This window comes from Ptychodera flava, chromosome 5 (assembly GCF_041260155.1).
Source record: "Ptychodera flava strain L36383 chromosome 5, AS_Pfla_20210202, whole genome shotgun sequence".
Lineage (NCBI taxonomy): Eukaryota > Metazoa > Hemichordata > Enteropneusta > Ptychoderidae > Ptychodera > Ptychodera flava.
Window position 1 is genome coordinate 3,558,352 of NC_091932.1, and position 22,912 is coordinate 3,581,263.

At 38.6% G+C, this 22,912-nt stretch overlaps 1 long non-coding RNA gene across 4 annotated transcripts in view; it reads left to right on the forward strand.

The window, feature by feature from the left end:
• The first annotated feature begins 7,284 nt into the window (after nucleotides 1–7,284).
• LOC139132776 (uncharacterized) overlaps nucleotides 7,285–22,912 on the forward strand; it is a 70,335-nt gene continuing 54,707 nt past the window's right edge. For all 4 annotated transcript variants that reach the window (XR_011552432.1, XR_011552431.1, XR_011552434.1 and 1 more), the window contains exon 1: nucleotides 7,285–7,542. This is a non-coding gene — a long non-coding RNA (uncharacterized lncRNA). The remainder of the gene's footprint in view (nucleotides 7,543–22,912) is intronic.

The window sequence follows — 22,912 nt, forward strand, 5'->3', positions numbered from 1 at the left end:
CGTATCAAACAAAATTCATGAAAAATGGGCCGACTTTGTCCCTTTAACTGCAATATTGTAGCCCTGGTGCAGGGCGGGGTTTCTGTCATGCAGCTCGCGCTATGCTCCAACCTTCTATTTTTTACATCCATGCTCCAACCAGGGGCATAGCTAGCCCTCCGTACCGTGCTGTGTGTACCCGGCGTTATACGGCCTCATAGCGCCGGCAACACACAGCACAATACGCAGGGCTATAGGCTAAGGCATAGCGCGAGCCGCTCGACAGAAGCTGCTTCCTTAGTTGCGCTTCGCTGTATGACCTGGGGTAGTCACAGGAGACATTTAAGTTTTTCAGTTTATTGATTTCTATTTTCACAGATCACCGTTCGAACGCCTGTGTTTACACGGGCCAGAGAGCGTGTCCGAACTACCGGCCGCTATGTATAGAACCACACGTAACCATGAATGAATTGTTACAGATTTTCAGACAGAAAGTTTAATCATTTCTGAGCTAATGTGAATGAAGTGAATCTGAAAACTTTTCAGTGTTGTACATTTTCTTCCCCTTCTCTTTCTTTCTGAGCCAATGTCATTATTGTGAACACGGCTAATAAATAAATAAATATATAAATACCCGTGGGTACGTCCATAATTAGAAACAGCGGCTGCCATTTGTTGAATTACATGCGACTGTGGGGAGTACACCCGTGGAGACTACATGATAATCAGTGCATGGGTGGAGACTATTACTCTCAAACGAAACGGCACGCGACCAGTTTAAAAAAGTAACGTCTCATCACGGTCTCATATTACTTGCACAAGACCTGGCACGCGACCACTTTTTTATAGTGTATGTCCCAAGAGACTGTTACTTATGTACCGGTAGTTCGCAATACTCACTCAACTGTGAATCCAGCCGTCACTTTTTTGGTTAACATATAATGGACCACCGCCGATGAAAGTTTTGCTCAAAAATTCGGCGTATCCATGTTAAGTATGTCTTCGTATGCTAAAAGTGAATGTGCCTCGGGGACAGCATTCTCGGGAGCCAGAGCATAATTTCCGCTCCGCAGTGACCCACGCAAAAATCAAGTACCTCTAAGCTGTTGCCGTAAAGAGGCATGTTCTGTACGACGATGCGGGGACAGATATTCGGACTCTCAAAAATTACACTGCTTTTCTGATATGACACTTGTGGGGGTTCATTTTAATGCTATTGGTGTTAGAAAACTTTTAAGAGTCTTAGTTTATCAATTCAAAGAATAGATTTTTTTACTTTATCAATATAGTTAACGCAGGGACGGCTTCAATTTTTGAATTTCAAATATCGGTAAATTTTGAGTAAGGCCTATTTTCTCCAGTACCATATATTGTACCGTGGCCCCGATTTTTTTTTGGTTTTGAAAAAGAATGGTTGAAAGATTCCCTGGGAAAAGTTTGAGCTAACGTTCACGTGACGTTTGTTGTTTCCTTTGTAAATATGGGCAGGTCATTGTGTCGGTACAGGGGGCCTCTATTGTCTATAATATTTTCTATAATAAACCGAACTAATACTTGTGAATAACGTTACGACCATCTATAAAGCTTTTTTACCGCAGTATTAGAGTTAAAAAGTTGTCTATTCCTTCAGAAAGGTTTACACGGAATAAATAAGCCCCTTTACAGTAGACCAGCGTTCTGTGCCCATGATGCTTTGCAAAACGCGCGGCTTTGAGGGGACCACTTTGAGGGTATTACCGATTCTTTAACACAGGTCTGCTATAGCAAAAATCATTTTCGCGTGTTATCCGACTACTTCTCTCAAAATAGTAAACTAATTAGTCATTTTGTATATGTCAATCTATTTGAAAGCTGTTGAATTTAACAGTTCGCCAATTATTTACAGTTTAATGGAATTCTGGAAGAAATTTGTGTCGTTCTAATTCATTTACACATGCGGATATTGATCACAATAATCGGCTGTTGCTTTCGACAAGGAATTTCACGCAAAAGTATACAAAAATATTACTGCCGTCAAATTGAATGTGGAGGCTGCACTGAACATGCAAAAGATTACGTACAAAAAGTGATGGTACCTTTAATATCTACAGAATCTGACGAAATCAATTGGACAAAATGTTTAGCTTGAAGACCGCCGCTCATCTGATATTTGGCGGTCGGGCGAGTGCTCATGTAAACAAACACGTAAAACTTGATGCGACACAGAGGCAATCATTGGACCGGAGGAGAAAACACCACCAGTCCGACGTTAGTTGAAGGAGACATGTCCTGAGGGTGTCTCGTGTAAGGTTTTCATTACAACCTCACAAAGCTAATTTTGCAAAATCAGGAATGCTTGCTATATTCGCACTGAACACAGATGTAAACAAACGCGAATCCCACAAACATTTTCCACATTTCCGTAAAATTGTTGAGCAGTTGGCAAACATGTTGCATCAAACAACGACAAATACATTGACATATAACATATTACTGCGTAGCTCACATTTCCTCGCAGAATAAGTCTGAAAACACGCGAAAAATGAATACGCTCAAAGTGGTACCCTCAAAGCTGCGAGTTTCGCAAAGCATCATGGGTATAGAACGCTTGTCCGCAAACTTTAAAGGGGCTTATTGCATTAATGCCCATGTAAACAATGAACAACAGTGACCACATTACGTCTCCGATCAGGCCCAGAGGATGTTTTGGGCAACACTTTGGTGCCAGTAATGGCAGTACAGACTTCTTTTTCGTCGTTGCTTGCGAACTAGTCTCGCAAGCCAGACCTCGAACCCTGCATGCGCGAGCGGCGAAGCCGCGAGCTGCGAGTAACCGCAGCGGTTTTTATAATGTTGCTGCTCATTATTTAATGTCATGATTTATTTCCATACTTATTAGTACTTTGTTAGTTTTTCTAATCTGTACAGCTCTTTTATGAATTTCATAGGACCCATGGAAGATTACGGCCCAATTGAGAAACTTTCACTCAATGGTGTCTATAAATAGGTTATCCTTTAATATGAATAAATAAATAAATAAATGAATAAATGTAAACAAGCTACATTTAACAAAACACGCCGCTTTTCATTCAGCGCCAAATTTTGTCTTTCTTTTGGAACCATGGACGTCTCCTTTTATTATTTTTTACGTCCGTGTTTGGAACATGATCGCCCACGGTAAACTCCACTAATATGTGGAGTGCCCATGGATCGGCGTTCCAAAATGTATAGTTAACGCAGATTGCCGTCGGCCCTTGGCAAATTTATTGTCTGAAAATTGACACTAATAAGTGACAAATTGCCGGAAAAAACACACGCCCGCAAACCTTTTCCTCAAGTCATGAAGTTTCTAGTTTCGACTGATCAAGGAGCTGACAGACCGGCTCGCTATTTTAGATGTCTTTGGGCAGAATGACTGATCGGAAAATTCACTTGACCTCAACGTGAGGTCATTGCGGTTACAATCTTTCCACTACGCGAAAACTGATACCCATAAAATGATAGTCGCCACGGCAACCACCACAGAGTACTGGAGGCATGCGCCAAAGTTGAGTCATGACAACACAGCGCGCTAAAAATAGATTACAGCACAGATCCTCCGCACGCACACTCATTCTGTGTGGAGGGACGACGGTGCGGTGCAGCGGTCACGGTGGACCGTGGGGTGATTACAGCCATGCCATGGAGCTTTTTTTCTCCATGTTACAGCTATCTGACGGCACACGTACACAGGAGGGCCACGACACCAGATAAAACAATTTCGCCCGCCAAGGGGTTTCCTTCGCGCAATGACCCTCGACTATGGTACGCCGACCTTGCCTAGTCATGCGGACTGGCAGTAACAGTGCACCTAGCCCTACCAGTTTGGCGAGAGTGTCCGGCTTTGGCTACGCCGCAGCGCAGTTGGTAGGCGGCGTAGCCAAAGGCGGACACTCTAGGGCCGCTCGTAGGGTATAGGGCTACGTACAGTACAGTGCACCCGAAGCTGGAATTTCTAGAAATAAACAATACGGATGGCATTTATTTACTCCACAAATATAGACATGCAGTTTTTGTATGCACTTTTCAACGATTTAAATATACTTCGCATCGGTTTCCAGCTGACCGTGAACATCTCCCTTTGAATTGAGTAGGCCTATATTAAAACCTTTCTCACCTTTTGACATCTTTGCTCGAGTATAATATAGCCGGGACAGTATAAGTAAACAGGCGTACGGCGAATTTAAAAATCCCTGCATTTTATTAAAAAAGTTGTGCAAACGGAAATCATGCGGCAGCTATTGAGACATACAGTGAGCATCGCCCATCAGTGCAGCACAGGGGCTCATAAGTGGCTATATAAGTCAATATTACAGCGTTTTTCTTTCTTTTTCAATGTTAAAAATAAACTAGCTGGAGAGCACAACACTTGTGTAGCTGTCTTTTGTGTAGCTTGTATTGGCATGTATAGTGCGCCCTCAATAGGGAGTGTGATCATATGTAAATGCGACCTTTAGTTCCGTGACCTCTAGCCATGCCTACTTCCCTCTCCATATGGCCGGCCATGCGTACAGACGTAGCTGTGTTTACTGACGTCGCTGTGTTACTGTACTAATTAGTACAGTAAGCATAGCGAGGACAGGAAGTAGGCATGGCTAGAGGTCACGGAACTAAAGGTCGCATTTACATATGATCACACTCCCTATTGAGGGCGCACTATACATGCCAATACAAGCTACACAAAAGACAGCTACACAAGTGTTGTGCTCTTCAGCTAGTTTATTTTTAACATTGAAAAAGAAAGAAAAACGCTGTAATATTGACTTATATAGCCACTTATGAGCCCCTGTGAGTGCAGCGCATGGCTGTGGCCGTTTAGCTCTGCGTGGCAGGGCAGTGTATTAACGGCTATTGGCCTCCCACAGTGGTGAGAGGCCATTAGCCGGTAACACACAGCCCTGCCACGCAGAGCTAGTGGCCGTTCAGCTCTATAGTTACTTATACACGGCGAATTTTAAAACCACTTGTCTGTAATTTAAGGTTCCAAGACAAGAAATTGACCTTTTTAATATCACAATTCTCAGGTGGTTAATAAGGTCAGGACCCCCGTAAATTAAACATTTTCTGAAAGCCCAGATATAGGGGAACATTTTGGTAACCACAGTGTCACCATTGTTTACATAACAATCACGTGACAGGTAATTTACGTAACCTTTCAAAAATTGGTTTTCCCTATGTTTTGTCTCAATACTTCAAAATATCTGTCAGTGACTCAAACTTGCTGGAATACAAGCTGTCACAACGCTCTTCCAAAGTGTGTCTCCGATTTTTTATATCTTGCTTAGTTTTTGTTAAGCACAATTTGAAAGAAATCAACTAGCGTTAAATTCACAGCTCTGTAAGTTTTTCTGGCATAAAAAATGTCTCAAAAGCTACCCGCATGATTTCCGTTGGCACAGTCATATGGAAAATGCATGTTTCAGCATTTAAATTATAGACAAGTGATTTTAAAAGTCGTCGTGCGCCTGTGTGTAAGTAAAAACCTCGGGCACAGCAGTAACTGAGTGTGAGACGAAAGACGGCTTGAAAGGTGACTGAACAGTAACGATTTTGACTTTGTCAAAATTTCCTTTCTCTCCCTTTGGAACTCAATCCTTCCAGACTCCCCGTCTGCATTATTGCAAGTATGAAATCAGACTTAATTCGCCCACTATTCGTTCAGCAACGTCGTCCATTGCCATTGAGTGCCACGAGTAGGTGAATAATCTCTCCATTCCAGTTACCGGTACTGCAGTTTTTATTTTGAATCATTTCAACTCATCATTTTTGATTCGTTTCAAGTAATTTCTCACACGTTTGTACAATATTTTAAATCTACATCATAATTATGAGATAAAGGACCAAAAATATGGTCTCGTATGATCTTATTATTTGCATAATAATAATGTTATTATTGACTCTCGAACTAGAACTCATTTGATATAAGGAAATTGTGTACTGTAGTAAAATGTTAGCTGTATTAAGGTAGTATGCACCTCAAAAGTCAACGCGTTTTGCTCAAATTTTCCTTATAGAATCTTTCAACTATTCTCTGTCAAAATCAAGGATAAAAATTTTGGGCCACCGCGCAAATTTTGGTACTAGAGAAACAAATATCCCACGATTTATGGAGAAAAATAAAGTTTTCGAATTTCGAAAAACTAAGCCAGTGAAAAGTTTTCTTACACCAATACCTTTCTAATGAACCCCCACAAATGGTATATCAGAAAAGAATTGTAAAAGTTTGAGAGTCCAAATATCTGTCCCGAGGCGCGTTGTACCTTAAATAATTAACTAACAACCAATTTGACGTTGATAGTGTCAGTGTAGAAGGGAGTCCATTGCAGACCTGATGAAACGTGTATTTTGTCCCTTTGTTGGCTTCAGGGATAGGTTTTTGGGTGATTTTTGTGAAGCAAAACAAGACAAGTAGTCCTAGGGGGGAGAGAGAGAGAGAGAGAGAGAGAGAGAGAGAGAGAGAGAGAGAGAGAGAGAGAGAGAGAGAGAGAGATTTCTCTCAGAAAATTTCTCAAGGAATTTGATCCGATCCCAAGGTGTTTTGTCTTTTTGCAGTACGTGTAATTGTAATGTGTGATGAAATTCCTTGTCAAGTCACATTCGAATGAAGTATGCCATGTATTGATTTATTCATCAATATTTAGAGGTTATGACGTTCTTAACCATCACTTTCATTAGCAAAGGTTGGGTGCATTTTCAGAAATTGCATCAAACACAAACTTCGTTGGTTTTGCATAGCATAGAATCTCCCTTCCCTTGCTGCTAGGCACTTGCGTGGCCTGGCTCTCTAACTGTTGACAGAAAGACTGTCAAGGCAGTACTGTGACTGAGCATCAAGGTACTGTGCAATGCGACAGCTTAAAGTATATTAAACTTTATTTCTTAGGGTATGTACTACAACTGGTAGACGATATCCGTGGCGGGGTTGACCTTTGACTCGCATAGCGACGCACGCTACCCCGCGCCAACAGATAGCTTCGTGTCCACCACAGCTATACAACTGGGTGAATTTGACATAAATACTGATCACCATTCAGGATTCCAGTGCAGTTAGGTACTTTTGTAAGTACATAATATTGACATAAATACGAACTTTTTACAGACAATATTCATAATCGTACATTTATTTACATCATTTTTACACTATTTAGTAACTAATAATGCCTTATGGCCCTGTGGTTCGCTTGAGGAAAGGCTGAGCATAGTTGGTGCTTCAGTTTATGAGCAGCGCAGCCAGCGGTTGAAATGGGGCAGGGGACCAGAGGCGCATAATATGCGCTTGCGCGCTGTACAAGCAGGATGTAACGCTGTTTCCCAAATCTCTCTCTCATTCTCACCCTGTCTGTTGCTAATCAACAAAGGCAAGGTGCTTTTGGTACCGCCATGGTTCAGCCAACGCTTCAACACTGTAAAATACAGACATATGATGATTCTTGGATGTAAATAGACAAGTTCCTGATGCAGGGCCAACTGAATATCATCAACTTGCATCAGGCAATATTTCGGAAGCTGCAGTGCATGATGCAGAATGCCACTGTTCATCTTTAGGTGAGTAAGCTTGTAACTCAATCAGCGACTTTCTACAGTCTGAGTCGTCTCTTCTTACTTCCATGCTACATTAAAGCTTGACTGTGATGGTGATGCGGACTTTTCGCCACCAAAACTCCGTCGATATGCTTTTATGAGAACCACGGAAGCGCCATTGCAACGTCAAATTACATGTAAGTTCATCAACTTGTACGCGATATGTAAACAATCAAGAAACTATTATAGTCATTCAAAAACGCAGATATTCAAAACATTTATCACCACTGTAAACGTATGTTTGAAGGAGACAAAACCTTATTTTTCTAAATATGTGATTTATAATTATGCTAAAAAGGTTAAACGGCTGTTTAAATGTTATTACATCATTGTTGGTGTATTTTTCTAACCGTAGAGAGCTCAAAAGCGACTTAGATCATAGAGGTTATTATTACCTTCATGATTAGATGGAGCGAAAATGTAGCGTTACTATTACACCTTGCTTAATTTCTCTTTACAAATAGTAAAAAATTACAAACAAAAACTACGAGCCTTAGGGCTTTGAAATTTGGTAAACATGTACCCATTTTGATGCAAATTTCAGTTTGCAAACCGGTTTTATAGGATAACTCTGATACAAATGAGGAAAATAGATATTTTCAACAAATGATCAAAAATTCTACCCTTATAAAATTCTGTGTCCATCACTTTGAATACTAGTAGTTAGTACATTACATAGATATATTCTCAGTGGAATTTGGATTCATATTTGTTCAAATCACAGATGGATAAATGACTGATACTCAAATGAGTAATTATACATGTTAAAAATTCAAACTCATAAACTGACCCAAGGAATTTGAAACTTAGCAGAAATATTCCCGTTTTGATGCCAATTTAAGATAGAATTGAATTGACAACACCACAAAACCTTTGAAATGAAAGCCCGTCAGCCAGTTACAGTTCAGGCCATTATTAATGGATGGGGCAAGTTGGTAATTACCTGCCAATTAGCTGGGCATATACCAATATACCAAGGGAACTTCCTAAGCCAAACTCTGTTTTCGGCAAGATGAGATCTAAACAAATACAGCGGGTAATGAGATTTTATGCTAGCAATGGTGATCTGATACCTGGATGAACCATAATATACTCCACTGTCCGCTTTTAATGTTTCAGTAATTTAGCTGGTCAGAGGGAACTTCGGAAGTGATTTTGTATGTGTGGCTCAGTTCATTGTGTAGTACCCCGGTATGTTGAACACTGTTCTGATTGCCGGCTGGTTTTTTACAGTACAAGTATTCTAAAAAGGTTTTTTGTCAATATGTTACTGGCTGCTATCAAAGGTTTCTTCACCTACTACAAAAAAAATCAGCAATTAGTTGTGCACTTCATGTCAAACTTTTTGATTGTTGCCCTCCAGGATGTTTTGGGCAATGGTATTGAGAGTGAGATGGGCAATGACATGCTGAAGTGCTGTCTGTGGTGCATTTATTCTCTCAGCGATATTTACCATAGTTTCAACTTCATGTAGCTTTGTACGATTATTTTCCTTGTTAAAATATCAACAGCTTTTGTCATCTTGTCTCAAATTTTGATAGAGCTCAAGACAGACTGTAAAGTTGACTTTTTATGAGTTGCTTAGTGCTTTTGAATTAGACTCCTGTCAACCACACAGTAAAAACTGGCTTTTGAAAAATCAATGTACATGGGGTGGTGATCTCAAACTTTTGTACAAAATACCATGTTCTGTAATGATGTTTATTTATTTATTTATTTACTGGCTGGGAACTACGGGCTTTCGCCCAATTACAGTTCCAGCAAAAGAAAAAGAAACTAACAAAGAGCACAACAATGAAACAAAGACAGTAACAACACAGTTAAAAAGACAATCATTGGTAAAAAAATACAGATCTAAAAAGAATAAACATTATTAAATAAAAATCTGCGAAATTGCCCATAGTTACAATTAAAAATATCAAAAGTCTCATTGTTTAAAATACTATTCAAATTTTTCATAGTTCTCTGTAAAAATGCTGAGGAATGAGCAATGACTCTTGATACATTAGGTTTAAAATGTTACTTCATACAGCTTTTTCAAACCTAGTTATGTGTAATATTTATCAAAACGAAGACAAGGCATGATATGATCCAGTCCCCTGTTAACGAACCTACAAGAAAATGGTTCATCCCAGTTATCAGATCACCATTGCTGGCTGTAAAATCTCATTACCCACTGTGTTTGTTTAGATCTCATCTTGGAAATAGGATAGGATAGGAAAACAGAGTTTGGCTTAGAAAGTTCCCTTGGTATATTGGTATATCCCTAGCTAAATTGGTTGGTAATTATTACTTAGTTCACATTGGCAACCCAACTGAAATTTGGGCCAACGCAAAATAATTGTCCTTTTGGGATTAAATTTGGTCTGCGTCCGCACTTATCCACACTTACTTGTACCAGAATTAGGGCCGATGGAAATTTACCTTGCTATGTGACAGCTGAACTGTCAAAGTTCAAAATGGCGCATTTGAATAATGGCACGCTGTTTCAACTATTCATGATTTCCCTGCGTTTTTACGCACAAGACGGGCAAATATAACTACAACTCGCCCTTTTAATCATCGGAGAGACCTTCACTATTTATTGGATGAGCATATAGTATATATAAGACTGCAATGGAGAAATAGCCAGTGCGCGGCATTTTTGACATGCCTCGCTAGTCTATTACGTGCACTGTGGAATCGAATGACATGTTCTCGTTTGCGGAACAAAGGTTGATGGGAAGTTCTGCGTACATGGGATGATACATGTAAAGACTGGATTGAAAACTTTCGATAGGTGTAAACTTTAGTTTCAAACGTCGTTTGTTTTGTGCGAATAGGGTGACTAGTTCAACTTCAATCCATGGCAGAGGCCTGGTCAACTGGGACCAGGGCCGACGCAACGTGTCCACATTGCACCACACACGTGAATTTGCGTCGGCCCTGAACCCCCCTTCTAGCCGGGACCAAACTGCGTCCGCCCTAGGCCGACACAGCATGTCCACATTGTTTTTTTTACGTCGGCCCGGGCCCAGGGACGGTGCTACACCTACGCAAACTGGTCAATCTGAACAGGGTTTACGTTCACTTAAGTTCATTAATTGCCCTAGCCAGATAAGGTTTCTGTGTCTCATTATCTCACTGGGATTGAGAAAAGGAGACAAACTGAAGTTTTTGTGCTTTGTAATTGTATGAATGTCCATAACACTAAGAAAATAGTTCTGGTAGCAAAAATTGACACAAAAAAGTGGAATTTACTGTTACAGAAACGTGTTCAAAGGCATGGCAGTATATTGGGCACTGTGATGGGACCGACTGCATGCAATGAAAGTCACAAGCAAGCTGTGGTTGTCAATTAGCCAAACCCGGAATTCGAATCGACCACGGTACAAACAAAGCCACGTGCGCAAATGCGCATATACGTATGTGTATTTCCATACGCGTTAGTACACATGTGCGCTTGTTTGTACCGGTATCACGTGATTATTTGGGCGTACTGATCAGTAGAACGCATCACGGCTTTTTTATTCCGGAGTAGAACCATTGGTCCGGTCTTTGAATTCAATAAACTTATTTTTCAGGCAAATGAACACTTAAGTTAACTGTCGGTGACAACCAGCCTTTCTGTTTGTACAACATATTGTGTCATATATCATTTTAAAAATCAGGGTCTGAGGAGTCCGAAAATGCTTGACGACATTGTCAAATCCCATGACAAGCTGAGAATTGAAGATTTAGTAAAATTGGTATATTTCTTGAAATATGCATATTTGTAATTGCTAACAGGACACCATCAGCCTGCTTTCCATTAAAAAAAAACTTCTGTTCAATTAATATTGTACCCATTCTACTGTATCCCCAGTTCAAAATATATAAATTGATGATATTTTGCACATTTCTATTAATATTCTGGATATTTGTTGTTAGGACAATGTAAATCTGTCTTTCAGACATCCTATCCTAAAACAAGGCCACGAAATACATTTTCCAGCACACAACATCAGTGTTCATGAGGGAGATGTCATTTTCTTATTTTAGGTTTCTGTTTCCATGGCAACATGCATTGTACCTAAAAGTACTCAGTATTGTATTTTATATATGTTATCCTCGTAAGTTCTCACGCCTTGTTACAACCAATAACGTAGTAACTAACCGATAACGTATCAAACCCGATAACGTAGTAAAAATTTACCGATAACGTAGTAAATCAACCGATAATGTAGTAACGAACCGATAACGTAGTAATTTTTTCTAACCGATAACGTAGTAAAAATTTACCGATAACGTAGTAATTTCTCCTAACCGATAACGTATCAACAAATTTACCGATAACGTATCAATGAACAATAACGGATTAAACCAACTGACAATATAGAGTAGTCAACCAATACCATATCAAAACGACCAATAACGTATCAATTAGTTGATAATATCTGATTAAGCGAATCATGGGGAGCAATAGATCGATCGATTGATAGATAGATAGATAGATAGATAGATAGATAGATAGATAGATAGGTCGATCAATGTATTGATAGATAAATCAATCAATCGATAGATCGACCGATCTATCTATTTATGTTTGATAGATGGTCGATCGATCGATCAATCGATCGATAGATAAATTGATGGGCAGATCGATCGATAGAACGAAGGATCTATCAATTCGATAGAAAGCTATATCAATTAATCGATAGATCGATCGATCAATTCGATTAAATGGTCAATAGATAGGTGAATAGATATACCGGTATCTATTAATCGATTTGTCATCACATTGTCTCTTTCTCAATTTATTTTCCTTCTATTATTTTTTTCCGTTTTGCGTAAATTTTTATAAATATATTTGTTTCTCATCCTAGACATATTGCAAAACTGATGAGGTGACGCGGTTTTTTTCTTCTCATTTCTTTTAAGCTTACACTTCAACCAACAAGAATGCGCAAAAAACATGATAACGGCATAGGAATGCACGCAGAGATAAATGCACAGTAGTGTTGTTTTAGTATTTTTGTATAGCAACAGTTCTGCGGTTTGACTTTTAGTGCAGCAATGCACAGTTTTGTCAGCTTCATATAACACTGACATATGTGTACTGTTTTGAATGGAATGTTAGTGTCAGTTATTTTGTTTACAGTTCTGTGTTATACATATTCCTCATGAGCAGAAAAAAAGGTTGACGTGGCGGGTCTCAATTGACACGCGGGAGGATGAGAAACAAAGTTTTATTTTTCTTGGCCTTAGCGGTTTTTTTTCTATCAGCACTATACTATGTATGACTACTCAATAATTTTGAGATGTCTTCGTTATAAGATGTGAATCCACGTGAATCACAACAGAAAGGATAAAAAGGAAAGAGAAAGCAATACGTTGTCTACAAAATCTGTTGACTCGGCTTGCTTGCAGGAGTAATTTGCAAAATTAATGAATTGTGATTATAAGGAATTCAATTGAGCAATGAGTCCAGATTTACCTGTAATTCAGTCCCAGAATGAGAGTTACATGAGTGTGTACTGGTGCTTTACTGTCTGTTCTGTTTTGTGTCTATGTTTATAACTAATGTATTACGGATTTTTACCCAGTGTTATCAGATTACGGATGGGTATGGTTACGATTATTGTGAAAAGGCTTATTGTCATTTTGATATACTGACGTTGTAAGTAACGAAATTTTACAATCGGTCATATTGAAAACTTTTTCCAAGTCCCCCCAACTTAGAAAGTGTGTCGATAAAGACACTCTCATATGTGTTGTATCTTTAATTCATTCTGCAGGAATACTTATAAATTGGTTAACATTTCCAAAATTGATGAAATTCGATTCGTGATGTTTGAGTAATATCACGAAAACAGTATACTTCAATTTGATACGTTATCGGTAAATTTATTGATACGTTATCGGTTAGGAAAAATTACTACGTTATCGGTAAATTTTTACTACGTTATCGGTTAGGAAAAATTACTACGTTATCGGTTCGTTACTACGTTATCGGTTGATTTACTACGTTATCGGTAAGTTTTTACTACGTTATCGGGTTTGATACGTTATCGGTTAGTTACTACGTTATCGGTTGTAACACGCCTCCTTGACACTGCAAATTTTATATATTTTTTTTTAAAAACAAATTCCAGCACTAACGGACCAAATACTTGTCTGAATCACAGTCAGATTCAAAGCTGCAAAGTGCCAAAAGTGTATGGGGATTTGTGCAAGCTGCTGCAATATCATTTTGCAGTAACTCCGCTTTGCATGAACATGCAGCTGAGCATGTTTGTTGATTTTCAAAACAAGTGCAATCTACATGATACATTTCAGGGGCACATTCGCATATCAAGTCATTTAGAAGTTCTTGAGCTGCTGGAGATTGTGTCGTCATCACTGTAAACAGTTTTCTTGTTACAGATGTCGTGACTGCGCCCCGGACAGCCAATTTGCAATATACCCAGCGATATCATGTGCCACACACACAATTAGCTCATTAATTAGCGAAACATTTGGTCAGATGTGAAGTGTGTTTCTCTTGCTGTTATCAGCACTATCATTTCCTGTGTCAAAAGTTGTGAAATGTAAACACATCTCCTGGTACAAATCATTTTTTTCAGGGGGTGGTTGCTCACGGTAATAACTTCGAAGTGGTAAGAATAACACAAAATTTTACATAAAATACAATACTGCTAATACAGTATTTCTTTTCTACAAATACCGTTTTACGCACACCAACCTGACAAAAATACATATATATACCGGTATTTCATTCTGATATCCATAGACCCTGGAGCGAGAATTTTCTGTTCGGCATCATCCGATAGCCTTCGCGCACTTTATAGATTATTAGAAATCACTAGTTGCAGTAGTTGGAAGCCCGCAAGTCAAGGGCAAATAAAGGAAAACGCTTTCTAACTTACACGCTATCTAAATGTAAACCGAACTAAATTTTATCGAAGTAATCAACAAAATCAATGTTACTTCACATATCGACTACTCAGAACGAAAACTAATTGATCAATTTCTTATTTAGGCATTCCCGTCTACACGAGTACACGCGACAACAACGACCACGTGAACTTCAACTTGTAAATCAATGAACCGGGAATCCACACAGCCTAAAAAATTGCGTGACATCAGCGGGGTTATGTCGGAAACGGCTTCAATTATAGCAGTTTCAGTAAACTGAACTGCAAAGACATCATGTTTACGGAGATACCCTTTGACAAATCGAAAGCACATTTCACAAGTGTTAAACTCGGGGCTGTACGGAGGCTGAAACACTAAAGTAACTTCATGCTCGCCCAACAGTTCCCGTAGGTATGGCTCTGCGATCCGATCATGGTGGAATCCGCAATTATCCATGACAACTGTGTCGCCCGGAGATAAAATCTGATCATCTTGTTCGTCAACGACTTCCAGCGCCTCCTCAAAACAGTGGATCATTTCAAGGCCGTTCGAAGGGCCATCGAGAATATTAAAGTAATCGACGCCCCGTGCACAATGAAGGAGGTTTAGCGTGTAGTTCACGTCTGACGTGTATCGCTGGACTTCAAATGCGGGTTGACCTCTCAGACTGTGTCCATACTGTCTGTTGCCCGATGTCTTTTTGACGCCCGCTTCATCAAAAAATGCACACTGAGGGGATCAAGTTGAGAAATGTCATCGATGTACTGCATTATTTTTCTGATGTTTCTTTCAGTCAACTGTTCAGCCGGATCACTCTGTATTTTCTTGTAGGAATAATTTAAATCTCTGCCGAGGATGTCGTAAATCGTCCTGTGTGCAGGGAGGTTTTCTTCTGTGCAGACATTTTGATTGAGCAGTTCAGATAAAATTTCGGAAACAGTCATTGAAGGCTTACCGAATTTCAAATATTCCACGAAATTCACGACTTCCGGTACGCACTTTGATCGTAGGGCTCCGCGATTCTTCGAAGGATGAACGAATCCAGTCTTAAGAAAGTGAGTTACTATGTCATGCACGGTTGTCTTCGGCATACATAGTTGATGCGCGATCTCTTGAACACTTGTCCCTTTGATCGACAAGTCAATGATCTTCGACCGTTTGTCGATGTCGGTTATTTTTGACATATTTGAAAGTTCCTGGCAATGAGTGACGACCGACCAGTGAAAGTTTTGACTGCACTGAACTTGGCGATGTCTGTGTAAGGGGTAATTTTACGTCACGACTGTGTTTACGTTAAACTGGAAAGGGCACTCAAAATTTCAATTTCGAGGTCTCACTGAGCAGAAACTTAGAAAATGGCGTTAATTAATCACTCACTCTAGGCAACGACAATAAACGAAAATTATAACACTTACGGTACTTTATTTTTAAAATATCACGGTGTCCCATACAACTTTACCTATACAAGACGTCAAAATATGGGATCAAATGTAAGAGGTTTGATGACCATATTCTGGACCGTATCTGTACAGGAAATGGTTTGATCCAGACACGTTTATTTATAGTCTGGATTCATGGGGCGCTTAGTGCGTCGGCATCGTAAACTCATGCCTGCAAAGGTCTACAGCTAAACGCTGAGCGATATCACTGTGTGGCCATCAACATTGCTGGGTATATTGCAAATTGGCTGTCCGGGGCGCAGTCACGGACTCTGTAAATTAGTTGGTAGTAGTATCAAAGGCATAGGTGTGATTGCTTTCTTCATATGATTAGCTGATAATGTACGTGCAGCAAATTACAGGCAAAACTATTATCTCTTGGCGTAAGTTTTCTTGGCGGAACTTTTGCATGTGACTTCTGGCAGTGTAAGGAGTCAAGTGATCTAGTCACTATTTCCATAGAGTAAACCAACAAATTTTGTTCCAGAATTTGTATGTGAATCATTTATATCAAATCTTGTGCCTAATGTTGCTAGCCCTTGGAGTTCATCAGCTTTTCGCTGTAGTATCTTAAAGGCAGAACGCTTGCCATGGCCATAAGAAATAAATCTCCTCTGCTGATATAGATGTTATGTGATGAATGAGTAAAACAACAACATCTGTATCAGATGAGCACATGAGTATACGTCTTGCCCCTCTAGATGCTGCAATGGCATGTAGAACTGTCTGCGTATCTACTTCTTCCTGAGATGATTGACTTTGACTGTACCTTTGGTAATAAAAGTAGTGAAGTTTGGTCCTCCACTTATAATTAGTTTCTGACCAATATTGAGATCTACTCCAGCCGTTTTTATGTAGTCTGCATAGCATTGTGCAAGACTTTCCTTGTTTTCCTGACTAGCAAGAAATGTCTTCCATTTTGTTCGAGCGATTCCAACGAGTATGATATGATGAGCTGGTGCAACACTTGCATTTCTCCTGTCACGTGTTTGGCCTTTGATGCTTTGAGCATCATAGTGGTCAAAGATTATGTGTATTTGTGAATTCTCATCTGAACCTAAAATTCTGCCACTATGTATCCCATAAGTCCTCTCGCCATATCCCTCAAAATAATTCTGTCTACAAGATTGGGACCATATAGTGACTGAATGACAGCATTTCCATCGTAAACTATGGCATCAGCAGCCTCTATGCTTGTCAACCTGTCTCCAGGAACTAGGCTTTCAAGTTTATGCATGAAATCAGACTTCATACAGGACAACATATTTCCATCATCTGAAAACAAACTAAAGGGAGCAGGAGAATTTTCAAATGACATGGCTCTAATGAGTGGCATTTTCTTTCTGGCATTAACAGCAAGTCATCTAAGATACATGACCTCACAATTACATGTAAGAGTGACATTTTTGGCATGAACAGTGACCGTCTTCTTCATTGCTGCCAGTGTTTTGACATTACTGCAAGTCATACAATGATACATGTATAGGCTCTTTGATGGTTTATCACACCCTTCTTGCATGACAAGGCGCTCAGAAACAAATTTCTCAGTCATTGCTTCTCCTTTGTCAAGAGCATTTAATACGCTGTCTTGGATATCTTTAGGTGCTATAACAACGGTAGCAAAGATCAAATGGTCGACAAATGTTCCACCTACCAATTGTTCAATATTTGCCACATCAGTATTCCATCTTTTAATGATCGAATCTTCTATTCTTTACCATTTCTGCATATTTCTTTGTGAAATGTATCAGAGAACTTTGCTGTTATTGGTCTAGCCAAAAACCACCTTGCAAGTGCTGAACCTCTCATTGTTAAACCTATGAAACCTAGCACCCTTTAGTGTTTTTGTTTTCTGTTGTCTCTAAACAATGATTCATCTACTCTCTATCGAAAGAACCATCAGATAACTTTGCCATGAAATGTCCTTCATTAATTGACTCTTGTACACTTTTGAGTATTCTATCCATCATCAGAATAAGTACTACCGGTAACATGTATCTTGTGTAGTTTGTACGGTTTGCACTAAACAACAGTGGTAACAACTGCTTTTTAGCAGTTTGGTAAACATCCTATTCACCATTTCTTGATGCACTTACGTAGAGTTTGAATGGCAGCAATAATCTACACAAAAAGTCGTCCCAAAATTTAAAAGTCGGGGATATATTTCTTCCCTCTTCTGGAAACTCATCCATAAGTTGAAAAACCTTGTCAATTTGAATTATGGGTTCTGCTAAATTTTGAACTACCGGGGGGTATTTCAAAAAGTTGATTAGCTGGCAGGGAATCTTGAAACCCTTTATCCAAGGAAGTCAATAGCTGACAAACGAGTTCTTGCATTGACTGTTTCCTACCATTACACCATGATAAAAAGTTTTTGTAGACCTAGCGCTTAAGGCTTCATCAACAAGTTCGAAGCCATACAAAACACGATCAAAATCTTTACCAGCCAACATTTGATTTAAAACACTTCCAAGAGTAAATACATCAGAGTCACACAATATGTTTTTCAAACCAGCATCCCCATACCGGTAGTTATGTCCAATATCAGCAAAAACAGACATTAATAGGTGCATCCTCCCTTCACTAGGAATGACTCGAAGCTCTCCAGGCTTAGACCAGGCAATCTCTAATGCTATAGTCAATATACCAATATCCAAGAAAGTGGGCGAATACTCGTGACCAACTGCATTAATGTGCTCTTTTGCTCTTAGTGTATATTGTTGTGTAGTCATAAGTTAGTATTGGATTAAAGGAAATTATTGATGAAGGTTCCATTTTCAATGATGACAATTTATCATGATACATAGCCCTTGGTGGAACTGATGAAGTGTCTGTGATATTATTATGAAAAACATTGCATCTAATCATATGGAAAACAGTTTGGGCTAATGTGCAGCTTCTCGGAAGCTGTTATCCAATCGGTTATCTGAATCTTACCTGTTAAAATTGTTCCCAAAGTTGCTGTAAAAAGTGACAATCGACCGATCAGATATATAACCTTGGGGCATGTTGCACAAAAGCAGAATAGCTTCTCTTGAGTATGCATATTTTACATTCAAGCTGTTAAGTTATGGTTTTATCTCGGCTACATCATATCAGGGGGATTAAACCTTGGTTCTGGTCTCTTGGATGGCTTAATATAAATAAGAAGGTTGCCATGGATAAATTGCCAGGTGGCGAGGATTCCATACTAAACAAACAATCCAAGACTTGTACATATTTTCTATGAGTTTCCTACTTCTAAATTCATGATGGAGATGTACTCCTAAAGCAATATGTTTGGGTGATAAGACAGATGTTGAATGGGTAATAATATCACATGCTATGTTAAGGCATATAGGGTCAGGATCAGTAGTAAAGCCATTCATATAACTTTTTTCATCTGTCAGCCATTGGAGGAAAGTCAACAAGAGAGCATCAACAAACTTCCTTTGAGTATCTAAATTCATCTCATTCGATAAATAGTACTCATTATTTAGGCTTTGAATTTTACCTATAGGCTTTCTGAGAATGTCAACTGCCTTGTGAATAACAGTTTCTTCATTGTCCTTAGATCCCTCCACGGATTGGATTATTGTTTCACTAAAATCTTGTGTTGCCGAAATATCAGTGACAACTTGAGACAGCTGTCATGTTTTTAACAGCACATCTCCAGTAGATGATGTTTCTTGAGCAGACAAGATCGGTTAACCCATTTCGGGACATGAAGGCCAAATCGGGACAAGCGCGTTTTAATTGTATTTTCAAAACTATGTGACCTGTATGTAGAACTGTCAATCCCTTTTTCATCAAGCAAATTGCAGTAACGTTTCTCAACATATTCAACAGAAACACCTTGTCATTGAATATGGCTTGCCTGTACTCATCTATCAGTTCAGCCAAGACAAGTTTGTATGAATTTCTCTAGCTAGATTGTAGGCAGCATCAATATTTCTTTTGTTAATTAATGTAAGATGCAAGGCATTGCCTTTTTCTATGATATCTCACTTCAACTGCTACAAGGTCACCATTGCCAACTCCGAGTAATCTTAGCCAGTAATCATTTATGTATCACTGCCTTGTTTTGCTGCTTCAAGTGCAATAGAGTAAATGGACTTGCCAGACTGCTCGGTTAGACTGGACCATTGACCAAGTATTTTTATGTTTATCACTACATGCTTATAAAACATTTCAACTTCCAATGAAAGTCACTATGGCAAGCCTTGGACAGTGTAAAATAGGATGTTTCTTGCCTTCCATCATCATCACTGCCACAACCAACATCAACTACCGCTACATGTATTTTACTGCCATTGCTATCATTACTTGCTACATGTACTTCAATGATGTTCGGTAGTTTGCTAACAGTACATTTAATGAGCAAGGTGCTTGTATAAAAGGAGTGGCAGTTTCTGTGGTATTGTACCATGTATTTTGAAAGCTCCCCTCAGAATGTCTAGCTTGTTTGGCAAAAGTCTTGAGGCAACTGTGTCCTGGCTTGCATAGCATGCTTTGAAAATGGACCCTGATTTACATAAATAGGGCGACACTGCGGGATATTTTGCAATAAATTCCTCGAAACAGAAAATATAATTCTTTACATCTTAATGTTTTGCTCTCTTTGACATGTGATGAAGACTTAACTCTTCCATACTAAATACTTGTATAGCACTCACCACAGGTGCCAAGCAGGTAGCACTGCTATTCTTCAATGATTGGTGGGATAACAGGTCAGACTAAATGGCAATGAATTTAAGTGTGAACTTCCGGATGTGAGTCAACGTATACTTTGTATATCAGTTGGAAAAAATTCTATGCACGGTGATGATATGTTATGACAAATCTATCAAAACATCCACATCAATACACAAAGACCTAAAAATTTGTGTAGATACTGTCATATGGCTATTTCACAATGTTTTGCTACAGGTTTGGTGTGATCTAAGTTTGCTAATCACTAGAGCGAAGTCTTCTTCAAGGAACAAACTAATTTGCAATGAACTGTGGGAGTTCCAAAATATTTACATAATTCTGGAGAGGACACCAGGCACCGTGCTACAACATGACAATAATCACATTTTCAGTGATAATTCAATGAAAATATCATATAAAAAGTAACGTATTATTGAATCTTTGTATTGAAGTGTTTAAACTGTATCCCCTTTAAATTGAAATTGAGAAAGGGGAAATATATTCAAAACCATTGCTTTTGTATGATAAGGAACAATTGTGCTTAAAAACGTTATTCCTGCATATTTCACATCTTTAGAGCTTTGCCTTCAATTTCTGATACATTTTTGCACCTAAAAACACGGATATTTCAATTGTGTTGTCTACACTATTGCCACAATGACATAACGGGGATAATGTTTAAATTAACATGATTTACACTCCTACGGCTGTGTTTGTAACATGATAATTTCCAGAAATAAGAGAGGTTCAAAATATCTTTCTATCGTTTATCAAAACTACATTTTTTTGGTCATAGTGTGTTGGAAATTGCAGTTATACCTTTCTAATTCAGCAGTAAAGCTGATACCAAAATTAGTAGCAGATATGGTTGCCATGGCAACAAGTATGCTGTTAAAACCGATATCCAGCTATAGTATCACATTACAGTAAAGAGGAAATATCATGAAATCAATCGTAAAATATCAAAATTGTCACAAATAATTATCATTTAATAAATCATTGGCACTTTAGATTCGTTTCAAAAGCTGTTTGTTAGCAAATACATTGTTACAAATTTCTCAGCTCGCCATGGGATTTGACAATGTCATCGAGCAGTTTCAGACTCCTGAGATCATAACAGTTAAAATTATATATGACACAAAATGTTGTAGCGCCATGTCAGGTGGCTTGAAATCTAGTGCCCTTTTCACTACGTGTCTGCAGCAGTATATAGAGGATAGTGTTTGCAGCCAGCAGCTTGGATTGTGTAATATAAGCAAGTGATTTATGGCTTGTAGTATGTTATCACAAGTGACACCATTGCAACATTAAACTTACGTGTAAAGACGTGATTATAGGTAAACCCCCGAAAATTTAAAATCCCCTCAAAAATTCCCGTAGAGGTGGACCAGTCCCCCCTTGGTGTAGCATCCTAGATGAAACACTGATGTTCAATCATACAGAAATGAAGAAAACAATTTGATATTTCATCAAAGTTTGTGATCTTTATTGTGATCTTTGTTTGAAAGTTAAATGTGACATGCAATAAAATTACTGTCCATACTCCTAATATATATTACAATGGTGCTTTCAGAATGAAAGGCATCCTGAATATTAACAGGATATCTTTTCAATAAAAGTTTTAAAACAACACTACATCCATTTATTTCATCAGCATGATGTAGGTCAAACAATTACTTATTCGAGTATCACCTCTTTGAAAATTCTGCTGCAATGTTGTACATAGCAAAAGAAGTGAAATTTTGCAGTCACCTGGAGAAGAATTTTTTAAAACTAAATTTTATGAATTCAGATTTACAATTCCATTAAAATACAGCCAAAATATTAAACTACACTACTTCAAAAACCTTTGGATATGGCTCAGCAGTGATTATAAAACTAATAAATAATAAAAACTAATAAAACTATAAAATCATGCTCCACTTAATTCTCAAAAATTGAAATTTCTTTGATATATGTATCAAAGTACAAAAGATCATTCTCAGAGAAATACTGAAATTGTACACTGTTAAGGGAAAGCACTTTGCAATGATGATATCTGATATTTTAAAAGATCATTCTCAGCTGTTTATGAAATTCTCATAATCCTACAAAATAGCAACAGCATATAACCATAGGCAATTCAATTAACATCTTTGTACCGGAATACCTATACCTATATGCATTCAAATTTACACTGTGAAGGCATGCACAACATTGCATTCACAGCTATTTCAATGTATTCTTCAGAATTTTGCTTATTTTCCCACTTATTGCAGACTGTTTAATTTCCTCCATAAATTTGCAGCTGCAAATTTCACGAGATTCAGGGAACACTGCTTCTTGTTGCCACAAAAACATAACTTGGG